The sequence below is a fragment of the Panthera pardus genome, unplaced genomic scaffold (assembly GCF_024362965.1).
Source record: "Panthera pardus isolate Hobbes unplaced genomic scaffold, ASM2436296v1 HiC_scaffold_11, whole genome shotgun sequence".
Classification (NCBI taxonomy): domain Eukaryota; kingdom Metazoa; phylum Chordata; class Mammalia; order Carnivora; family Felidae; genus Panthera; species Panthera pardus.
Window position 1 is genome coordinate 102345098 of NW_026526666.1, and position 11546 is coordinate 102356643.

Sequence of the window (11546 nt, forward strand, 5' to 3'; positions counted from 1 at the left end):
CTCCGGCTGGCTGGCCTGACTTAATTCCTAACAGGCTCTGCAGCCCGAACTGAGAGCACTTATGCAGGACACGGCCCACGAGGCCACTTCTCACGAGAGCCGGGTGGCTGGCCCTGGCACGGCCCCGGGGCACTAGCTCTATTCCCGGCCACCTCCACCAGCCCACACATCTGGCACTCACTCCTGGGCTGCCCTGGGGGTCCAGAGAGGCCTCCCCAAATGCCAGAGGAGGAGGGAGGGATGTGATCCCCTGCTTCTGGGGGGGGGCTTAAGGGACTACAGAGTGTCATAATGGATCTTGCCTGGGAAGGGGGAGAGGCAGGGCCCGTCGGCAGAATGCAGGGACCCTCCGTCCCTGTGGGGCTCTGTGCCAGACTCCTTGCTTAGTCCTATGCGGGCAGGATGTCATGGAGACAACACTGTGGGGGCCTCTTTCCTTAACCCATTTCACAGATGTGGAATCTCAGGAAGTGTGTCTGGGGCTGCCTGGCTCTTGAGGCAGAGGCGGGACCTCGAACCAGTCCTACCTCTTAGGGAGCTGCCCTCAGGGAGCTGCAGGGCCTAGCACAGCGGGGAAAGGGATCAGCCGGGGTGGCTGAGGGGGAGGGGACATCTAGGGCCCAGGGACCACCCCTCCGCCCCCAGTCTGCTAGCTGAGGCAGGGAAGATAACTCCAAAGCCAAGGTCTCTGTTTGGCCAGGGCCTGTTGGGAGGTGGCCAGGGTGGGAGCTGATGGCTGGTTTGGACCACCTGCCCCTCTTCCTCTTTCACTCCCTTACTCAGCGGGCCTGCGGGCCACTCAGGGTTCCTGCTTGGATCCTCACGTGGCACTTCTGCTCTCCAGGAAACGGCTGCAGTTTGCAGAGGGCTTAACCCTTTCCCACATCCAAGGCCATTGCCAGGCACTGGATGGAGCAGCCCCCAAACCAGCAACTTGTCCCTCTGTCCGTCCTGGCCCCCGCCCCTGGTCACGGGAGCCTCCCAGTGGTGGGGACAAGAGGCACACCTCTGGGTTCTCCCTGCCTGGGGCTGAGGCTCCAGCCCCAACGGGGCATCTTGAGAGAAGAGCATGAACCATTGGTCTCCTGGCTCTCCTCGGACTGTCCTGCCCAGAGGTCGTGAGGTTCCCGCAGGGTGGGCCTGGAGAGGTGGGCCTGGGACTTCGGGAGGACAGGCTTCCAGCTTGGGACTGTCCTGCCTCCCTCCGGGCCTCGGGCTGCCTGCCTATAATGTGCGGTAACCGTGTTGCCAAGGGCCAGGCCGAGCAGCCCAGGGGTGAGATGACAGCTCTGGGGTTCGTCCCCCTCCCACTTGACCTCTTCCAGCTCCGTGTGACCCCTGGGCAAGTTACTGGCCCCTGGCCTCAGCTTGTCCAGCCCCATTGTGGTGACAATGGCACCTGCCTCATGGGCGGCCGGGAGACCTAGGGGAGAGAGCATATGAGCGATGCTCAGCTCGGCATCTGGCCTACGGTCAGTGTGGCCGTCCCCACTCCTGACCTTCCTCGGGCTGGAACACAGCAGCATGCGAGACAGACATGCCGTACCCCAGCTGTTTCGGAAGCCACGGCAAACCCCCCACGTTTATAAGCAGCGTCACCAGCCATCTATTGTCCTGGCTGCCCCCAGACTGAGTAACAGGCCCAGATGTGTTGGTCCACCGCTGCCACTGACACCGACTGCCCCTCGGAGGTGGGGGCTGGTGCGGCGCCTGGAACACTGTGGGGGCTCTCTCCCCAGCCCGGGGCTCCCTCGTGCCCTCCTGCTTGGGGAGGATGGACGTGAGGCTGGGGATGCGGGCCTCTGGCCTGGACAGAAAGGGTGTCGATGGGGCGATGCTCCATGGGAGCCAGAGAGGACATCCAGGTGGAGAGGTGCGAAGCATGGACACATCTGGGGACAGAGAGAACCTGGAGAATGACGTTGAATGTGCCCTGGACAGCGGGAGAGGGAGGCCCAATCTCTCTGCAGCATCAGAGGCCTGAACACAAACAGCCGCCCAGCGGGACGTCTGCAGGGAGTGGGGACTCCTTGAGCTGAGGGTGGGAAGAAATCCCCCCGCCCTGCCGGGTAGGGCCACTTTGAGGCTGCCTGTTCTGAAACCAGAACCAAGTGTGGCCCCCGCCAGGCCCGAAAGCAGAGGGATCTGGACCGGGTAACTGCTCCGTGACCATCCCCACTCTGTAGCCCTGGCCTCTGCCGGGTGGTCCCTGAGACCCGCCATGGCTGCTGGGGACAGGTTGTTTCACTCCCCTGAGCTTGACCTGATACCCCACACCGGCCACCTGCTCGTCAACACGAGCTGGGCCGGGCGCCCCCAACCTCCTGTGCGCCCAGGCCTGGTGGGTGCCAGTGATAGAGGACCAAGGGGACCCAGATTTGTCTGTCCCTGGCCCTTTGCCAGAGGAGGAGGAGGGGAGGGGGGGCAGGCGGGCAAGCATATGGTTTGAATTACTAGAGCTGCCTCTTGGCACCTCAGCCCTCAGCTGGGGGCGTGCGGGCTGCTCGGACGGCCACCCCTACCACCGTCTCACCAGACACAGCCCTGGAGTGACACCCCCCACCCTCGAAAGCAGAGCCTTCTGCTGACAGCTGTGTTCCAGCTCTGCAACCCCCCGGGGCTAGCTCCTTCTCCGTCCTGGCGGCCTGGGGAGCCAGGGGAGGCTCAGAAAGGGAGGCTCGGCAACACGGCAGAGGCAGGCGGGGGGGCCCAGCACCGTGTCCTTCCCTCTCCCGTCGGGATTTCCGAGGGGCTGCCCCACCCCCCCAGGTGGCCGTCCAGGTCCCTAAGCTGGCTCTGAAGCCATACAGTCCTGGGTTCAAATCCAAGTTCTGCACCTTGTTAGCTGAGTCCCAGTCTCCTCGTCTGGACCACGGGGTTTAATCCCACCTCCACGGGGAGAACCGAAATGACCAGGCAGGCACGGCTTTCCTGGATATGAGGGCAGAGGACTCTCCCCAGGAGGGCGACCATAGGTTTTGGTTTTGATTTTCTAACTAGATAAAAATGTACAAGTTTCACGGGGCTCCAGAATAACTGGGCCGGGGACCTTCATCTTCTGTGTAGCTGGTTTTTTCTCTTTCTCATGGTTCTCCTTGCGGGTGGCTCGGTGCCCCCAGCTCCTCCGCCCCCCCACACCCTCACCCTTCCAACCTCTTCAATGCACCCACCCCGGAGCCCACCTGTGCCGGGGGCAGTGAAGCTCCGTGATGACAGCAAAGCCTCTTTGGGTTTGGCCCACCCAGGGCTCTATGCGTGGTGCTGCCATTAGCGTGGGTGACCGACATATAGTCCAAGAAGGGAGTCGGGGTGGGTAGGCAGCCTGGTGAAGTGTGGCCAGCCCAAGGAGGGGAGAGGCCCTTGGGGAGAGCCCAGAGGGCAGAGTTTGGGCCTCACTGGCACCCTGGGGCTCAGGCTTGCCCAGCGGCTCCTGCCCTCTGGCCCCTGGATGCCCCCTTCAGGCCTTTGCTTGGTGGAGCTGGGAGACAGGCCTGGAGCTTCCTGGGGGAGGGGACCCAGTCGGGCAGCTGAAGCAGCTCTGGGAGCCGTCCCATAGCACCCCCATGGGTGCTTGCACTCCTCATTGAGAGATCCTACGGGCCCCAGCTAGGGCTGGGAGCTGGGGTCAGAAGTCAGGGGTGGGGGGGCTGGAATTGCTTCTGGGGCAGCACATTTTTCTCCTCTGAAAATTTATCTTCGCAAAGAGACCACGGAACAATTGCAGTCTTTTCCGGGCTTCTGCCGTCCCCAGACGGCCTGCCCATCCCCTTGGTGGGGGCTCCGAGGGGGCCGGGAAGTTGAAATTTGTAAAATGTCTGTAGGAGGGGAAGAAAGGCGCTTTGTGTGGGGCCGGGGCCCTGGCCATTGGTCAGCTCCAAGGCCCCCAGATGCTCCCAGCATGCTCCCTTCCCAGGGGAGGGCCGTGCTTGCCGGCCCAAGGCCAGCCCAGGGTCCCTGCAGCCCCTCCACAGCCCCTGTACTCGCTGTGTCCAGGCCTCGGGGACCTGGGTCCCCGGGGCCACCCAGCCTCTGAGGGCACGGGCCTGGTGGGGGAGCCCCCTCGGGCCTCAGCATGTTTCTCTACTGGAAGAAGCGGGGCGCCTACGAGCTGGAGGCCCTGCCTGGTGCCCTGGCCGAGCTGGAGCTGGGGGCCGTGGAGCGTTTCTCCTGGAGCTCCACCCTGGACATCATTGAAGACCTCGGGGGTAGGTACGGGCCCCCACTTTCCCGGGAGGGCTTTCGGGAGCCTCTGACACCCGATCCACCTGGCCACCTCCCTCTGGTCAGGGCCTGTGGCCCGCTTACCACGTACATGTTACTCTTGGTCACGTACTCGGCAGTGGTGTGGAGGCCAGAGCCCCTCCTGAGAGCCGCCGCTGGTGGAGGAGAGGGGCCCGAGGACCCTGGGAGCCATAGGAGAGGTGAGGGCGGGCCAAGGAGCTTCTCCTTCCTGGGGGCTTGCCTGACAGGCACGTGGGCCCCACGCCTGGGCCTGGAGCAGGGCAGCTAGAGCTGAGGACAGCAGTGACCAGCGCCGGCCTTCGAGCCTGGGTTCTGCTTCTGTCCTCTGCCTCCGAGATCAAGGCCATGTGGTAGGATGAATCCTTCTGGAATTTGTATGGTCAAGGCCCCAGGACATGTGTCCACGCAGACGAGGAAAAGAAGCAGAGAGAGATTAAGCTTCCCAAGAGACAGGACAGGTAGTGGGGGTGCTGGGCCCCACAGCCTGCGCTCGGATGCCCACATGGCCACTTCCTTTCTCAGAAGTGAGATGTCAAGAAAGCCCTATGAGTGGGATGATGACGCCAGTGGCACCGTGGAGTGGCCGACGGGTGGTACGCACGGAGCACTTCAAAGCTCCGTGTGGCCCAGGTCAAGGGCACCGTTACCTGCTGTTATTATTGCCCTTGTTTTATCAGAGCTCAACTAATCAGAGGTCCAGAAGAATATTCAGCTTCCGGGTGGCGACTCCAGTTCTGTGGGGTCTGGCCTACAAAAGCCGGGCCTCATCTCGGGCCCCACGTGGTGGCCTCCCCAGGCCACGGGCCCAGAGGAGCATGGGGAGTGATGGGCAGGCCTGTGGTCCACCGCAGAAGACCACATGGGGCGCGGGTTCCACAAAGCTCGCTGGGAAATGCTCCTCCCAGAGAGCGGATGTCTGGTGGGTATACATGACAGGTGTCCCGTGTGTTATCAGCCCCCTTACTGCTTCCAGTCCCACCAGCCGAAATGGATAGTGGCGGCTTGGAGGGGAGGGGCAAGGACTGCCCACCCAGACCCCGGGAGCACCGGGTACCTTCGGGGCACGTGCAGGAGACCGAGGGGGCAGGACAGTGTGAGGGAGAGCTTGTGCCACGAGGCAGGGTGTGGAGCAGGAGGTGGGGCAGGCAGTGTGTGGTTGTGGGCCAGCCTAGAGGCAAGCCCCCCTTTTCTTTCAGTCAGGCACTGGCTGTGGGAGTCCTGTCTGCTTGTACTGACTCACCTGGCAAGTTCCCATCCACCTGAGGCAGGTAAAGTGGCCGAGGTCCCAACAAGGGCTGGAGATGTGCCTGAGCTCAAACCGCCTGTTCCGGGCACAAGCCAGGCAAACCCAGCAGGGACTGTGTCCCCCACTCCTATTTGTTCCCTCTGTCCCCGTCTTAGAGAGGAGCCCAGACTTTGCTGCTGCTGGGGACCTCTGCCTGGGATGCCCTCGCCACTCAGCGTGGCTCCGCGGCACCGTCTGCGAAGCCCGCCCTCCCCGTGCCCGCCCCAGGCAGACCACCCCTCCCGCCTCCGGGATTCCATAGCCCACCGCAGCGCCCATCTGCTTCCAGCTCTGAGCCCCAGCAGCTAACACTTAGAGGGGACCTGCTCCTGGCATCTTCATGAGTACCCTTTGGGGCAGGGATGATTCTTTTTTTTTTTTTTTAACATTTATTTTTGAGAGACAGAGAGAGGCAGAGCATGAGCAGGGGAGGGAGAGAGAGACACACACAGAGAATCCGAAGGAGGCTCCAGGCTCTGAGCTGTTTGTTAGCACAGAGCCCGACACGGGGCCCGAACTCACGAACCGAACCGCAAGATCATGACCTGAGCCGAAGTCGGACGCTCAACCACCCAGGCGCCCCAGGGCAGGGATGATTCTTGATGTCCCCTTTACTCTGGAAGCAGGGTCCTGAGTGGCGGGGGTTGGGGGTGGGGGTGGGGGGCGGGCACACAAGTCCCGCCCTCACACAAGGCCTGCTCACAGCTGGGAGGGCGGCCCTGGCACACAGTGGGTGGTTCGAGGCGCGTGAGCAGACGTCGGGAGTGAGCCGAGGCAGGCTGGGTGGGTGAGCGGGCACACAGCTGTCTGTGTGGGCTCTGTCCTCTGCAGCCAGCTGGCCCCTGGCCTGAGCCCATCAGGGTGGGTGGTGAGCCGGGCGCCAGAACCGCCCCGTGATGGGGGTGGGGCTCAGGCACGGAGTGTGACCGTCCTGAATTGGAACCTCAAACGGGGTTCTGCAGCCCCGCTCCGATTTCTCCTCGGTCGCTCTCGGTTCCTCCAAGTCCGTGGTGGGCAAATGGGCAGGTGCCCACAGCAGCCTCAGCCGGAGGAAGTGGCTGGTGGCTCCAGGCCTGCGTGTTCTGTCCACATGGTTTCTCTGGCCCCAGAAAGGAATTCTGAGTGGGTCCTCCCACCCCTTCTCACTGAGCCTGAGGAGTGTGGGCGCGCCTGACAATGGTTGGGGTCTCCGGACTCCAGGAGATGAGGCCATCGATGGTTCTGGGCTTCAGGCAGGGGCAGCGTCGGAGGCCACGGTCCATGCTCCTTCCTCCAGCTGGGTCCCCACTTGACCGCCCGACACCAAAATGCTCCACGGGGCTTTGGGGAGGACACCACATGTCTTTCCTGGGCCACCTGTGATGCTCTGACCAGGGTAGGGAGTGACAGATGGTTTCTGGGGCCAGAAGCCAGGTGCCCGGGACATGCCCTCTGGCTCTAAGCCAGCTTTGGGCCAGATCAGGCCCTTCCACAGGCTGCCTGGTGAGGGGGCTTTATGCAGCCTATGGCGGCTGCCCCAGCAAGGACAGGCTCCCAAGAGGGCTGGGTCTGCGTGGGAGCGGGCATTTAAGGTCACAGCTGCTTCCTGGGAGGGGCAGCCTCTGCAGGGCCAGGCCTGGGTTTGGGAGGTGGTGGGCAGGAAAGGCACGGCCTCCTCGGGGCCGAAGGGTTCATTGAAGTGGGGGCTCACAGTGAGGGGTGTCTCTGAGGAATGAAAAAAAGGTGGTTTCTTATATCCTCAGGTCAGCCTGGGGCCAGCTGGGAAAGGGGGCACTTATGTGACAACGGGGGCATGAATTCATGTGTGCCAGGTGCCATGGGGGCACCCTGGGGCAGTGCTGCCTAATGGTTAGAAGTCAAGACTTTGAGTCTTGAGCCTTACCACCCACACAGCTGTGTGACCTTGGGCGAGTCTCCCGATCCTCTGAGCCTCAGTTGCCCCATCTGTAAAACGGGCAAATGATCGTACCTCCCTCTCCATTGTTTAGAACGGTGCTCTCCAGGGGCGCCTGGGTGGCTCAGTCCGTTAAGCGTCCAACTTCGGCTCAGGTCATGATCTCGCAGTTTGTGAGTTCAAGCCCCTTGTTGGGCTCTGTGCTGACAGCCGGGAGGAGCCTGGAGCCTGCTTCAGATTCGGTGTCTCCCTCCCTCTCTGCCCCTCCCTGACTCGTGCTCTCTCTCTCTCTCTCAAAAATAAATGAACATTAAAAAATTAAAAAAAAAAAAAGAGCAGTGCTCTCCAATAGAGCTTCCATTGTTGCAAGTTTCTTTTTTTATTAAAAAAAACTCTTTTAACATTTATTTATTTTTGAGAGAGAAAGAGAGACAGAGTGTGAGTAAGGGAGGGGCAGAGAGAGAGGGAGACACAGAACCCAAAGCAGGCTCCAGGCTCTGAGCTGTCCGCACAGAGCCCGATGTGGGGCTCGAACCCACGAACCGCGAGATCATGACCTGAGCCAAAGTTAGACACTTAACGGAGTGAGCCACAGAGGCGCCCCATCATTACAGTTTTCTAATAGCCACGCTAAAAAGCAAAACAAAGACTAAAAACCAACAACCAAAATTAAGTTTAATGATCTTTTCATTTAACCCGGTGCATTCCAAACATTACCATCACAGCTTGTAATCAACGTAAAAAATCATCAATGAGATTTTACACTCTTTTTCTTCCCCCCCGTGGAGTCTTCCAAGTCTGGTGTGTTTCACACGTACAGCGCATCTCAACCTGGACTGGCCTCGTTGCAGGTGCCCGGGAGGCACAGACCGTGTGGCTGCCATTTGGGGTTAGATCACACCGCAGAGGGCTGGACAGTGAAAGGAGACCAGGTCTGGAAAGCCAAGAGCGCTGAGCAAGTCGGAGAGCCCTGTGTGGGCAGTTTCTCCTAAAGCCATCGGGTGGGGAGGAGAGGTCAAAAGTAATAGGTCATTTCAGAAGCCCATCCCGGGATTGTAGGATCTAGCAGGCAGAGAGTCATCTGTAATTTGGATATGTTGACACACAGAGGCCTTGGAGAGTGGGGGGGGGGGGACATCAGTAGACAGTGATGTGAAGGACGTGGCAGGGGGCAGAGGGAAAGAACCAGGAAGGGCCGGGCTGGGGTCAAAGCTCAGTTCCCTTGGGGTGGGGGGTGGGGGGCGCTGCTGTGAGGTCATAGGGAGTGGTAGCGGTGGGGGTGGGGGGTGGAAGGGTGGGTGCCTGTTTAAGGCACACGCAGCTCGGGTCCTGGAGCCGTCAGGGATATGGGTCCAGAGCTGCCAGACTCCTCTGGTTTGTCCATGGAAGCCAGAAATCCGGATTTTTATGTGAAATCTGACTTTTCAAAGCTGGCAACCAATTCAAATTCTTTTGAGGCACCGTGCTTGGCCAAACAAAACATGTCTGCCGGCCGGCTTCTGCCCAGGCGCCCTGTCGGCCAGTTGTGGTAGAGATCATGTTGGGAGAGACGCAAAGGCGGCATCTCATGACTAAGATAGGAGGTGGGGGGAGGGCTGGAGGGTGGGCCTGTCTGCCTGGCCGAGGGGGCCCCTGGCTTTCCAGGACGGAGGGAGCTGGAGGGGCCAGGAGGGCTGCTGGGCTGTCTCACACCCAGGGGGGCAGCCTCTGGCACCCTGGGTGTGGGGGGCAAGTTCAGGGCTCCACGTCTGCCTGAGGTTTGGCTCAGGAATCACAGCCAGACACCCACTCAGGTTAACTCAAATCAGAGGGGGTCCTACAGGAGCAGGCGGTGGAGACAGGCCCCCGGGAGCTGTCCCACGGTCACAGGGCTGTCTTCTCCCCTCCTTTTCTGCTTTAGGGTCCTCCCCACTGACCAGCTGCTTCTATGGGTCCCCTCATTCTTGCTCTTTAACAATTACAGGGCTCTGCACCCATGCACACTGACTTCCCATGATCGCAGGGCTGCAGGGCTGCAGGGCCCCATGGGTATTGCCCGTCTCGATTCAAATTCTCAAGAGAGCAAATCCAATTGAATGGGCTAGGCCAGGTGGCCACCTCTGGCCTGATCTATGTCCAGGGTATGATGTTACCTGGTACAGTGTCCCCCTCACCAGGCCCACCCTTCCTCCAGGCTGTAAATGGACTGGCTTGCTGGGAGAGGAGCTCCCAGCAAGCCTGTGGTGGGGATGGCCTATGCCCGTGCTGAGCCCTCCCCGGGCCCCAGAAGCCCCTCTTACCGGGACCTTCACTGATTTTCCTGTGTTTGGGGTCTCTGGGAGAGAGAAGCACACCCACAGACCCCAGGAGGTTGCAGCTTTAGCACAGAGAAAGCTAGCCCCCAGGGGGGTGAAGAGCAAGCAGTCCAGAGAGGGGGTCTAGAAAACAGATGGAGCATCTCAAGAGAGCTGAAACTGGGGGCTCAGAGGCTAGAGAGTTCAGCCAGGTAGAGCCCCAGCGCCTGGAAGAACCAGGACAAAGAACTCCAGAACCACAAGTCAACAACTCAGCGGCAGCTGCGGGCGGATCAGGCTGTGCAGGGGCTGTGGCCTGACCCAGTCATGGCAGGACATAGAGAGCTGGGAAAGCAGTTCCAGAACGTTGTGGTGGAGGAAATAGCCCAGAGCCCCCAGAATTTAGAGCCAGAACCCAGAAGTCTTGGGGTCTAAAGGTGTTAGAGCCTGACTCCAGAAGTCTAAAGGTGTTAGAGCCTGACCCCAGGCCTAGAGTTATGACCCAGGGGACCTGAATTTGAGAACTCCCTTACAGGGCACAGGGGAAATAACCCCCAGTCCCCAATATGGCTGAGGGCCCCAGGTCCCCATGGAAACCCAGAGGGCAGAGGGGGGTGGGCAGGGCCCTCGGGACCCCTGACCCCCAGGGACCCTGTCAGGACAGGCCTTACTGGCCCTTTGTACAGCTGAGGCCACAGAGCTTCTGATGGGGAAACCAGAACTGTGTGCTTCTGGGAACGGAGTGAGCAGCACAGGCCTCAGCGCCCTGAGAATTACGGCAGGCGGGCCTGGCCCTCCTCAGAAGCCCCAGCTTCAACTGCACCAAGAGGAAACTGAGGCCCGTATGTCATTGGCGCCCTCACCCAAAAGCCTCAGGGCACCAGTTAAGCCCTCAGGATAGATGCTTCCGGACGTAATCCCTCAGCCTCTTCCGGGAGAGCCCCCTCCCCACTGCATGCAGATGAACTATCCCTCAAAGGGCCCACGGGAGCTCCCCAAGGCTTGTCAGGGTCACTGATGGGTCCCCAGTGCCCAGCCTGGGGCTTGGCATGTGGTGGCCCCTCAGGGGACTCTCGATGTGTATTTGCTGAGTGAATCTAGAGAACCCAGAAGACCTGGACGGATCACACTTTCCTCTGCCAGGAGTCCTCGAGGGCAGGGGCTGGGTTCTGGTCACCTGTGGGTCCCCAGGGCTGGCCCACGTAAGGGATACATGCAGGAAGGCAGTACCCCACTCTGGCTGAGATGAGATGAGATGAGATGAGATGAAATGAGATGAGACGAGAGGCCAGGGGAGCCTTTGGGAGAGGGAATCCCAGCCCCACCAGAAACCGGATCTTCTACTCCTGGGTCGCATCCACGGAGGGCCTCCTGGGACTATCTAGCCCATGGGGTGGGGTCTAGACAGGCTTGGGAGCACCTTCAGTCCCTCGGGGCAGTGCTGGCCACCTCCCGAGGCTCCATTTCTGTAGTGCAAAGTGTTTTGTAACCATTAAAGTGCTGTCCAGGTATCGAGTGATGCCATTTACATAAAGTACAAGACCAGGCAAAACTAACCGATGCAGCTAGAAGTCAGGACAGTGTCCTCCCCTTGTGGGGAGTTCCTGGCAGCCCCGCGGGGTGGGGGGTTGGGGGAAGGGATGGGACGTCTGGGGGGCTGGTGATGCTCTGCTTCTTGAGCTGGGTATTGGTTATTTTGTGAAAATACATCCATCTTTGACACCCCGCGTGGTAGGGTGCAGGCGCGGCTCAGCCAGGCGCGGAGTAAGCATCGCAGGGCGGGAGACGCGGGAGGCGGGGCGCGGCGCACAGGGGCGGGACGGCCCGCGGAGCCACGCCCCACGTAGGCGGG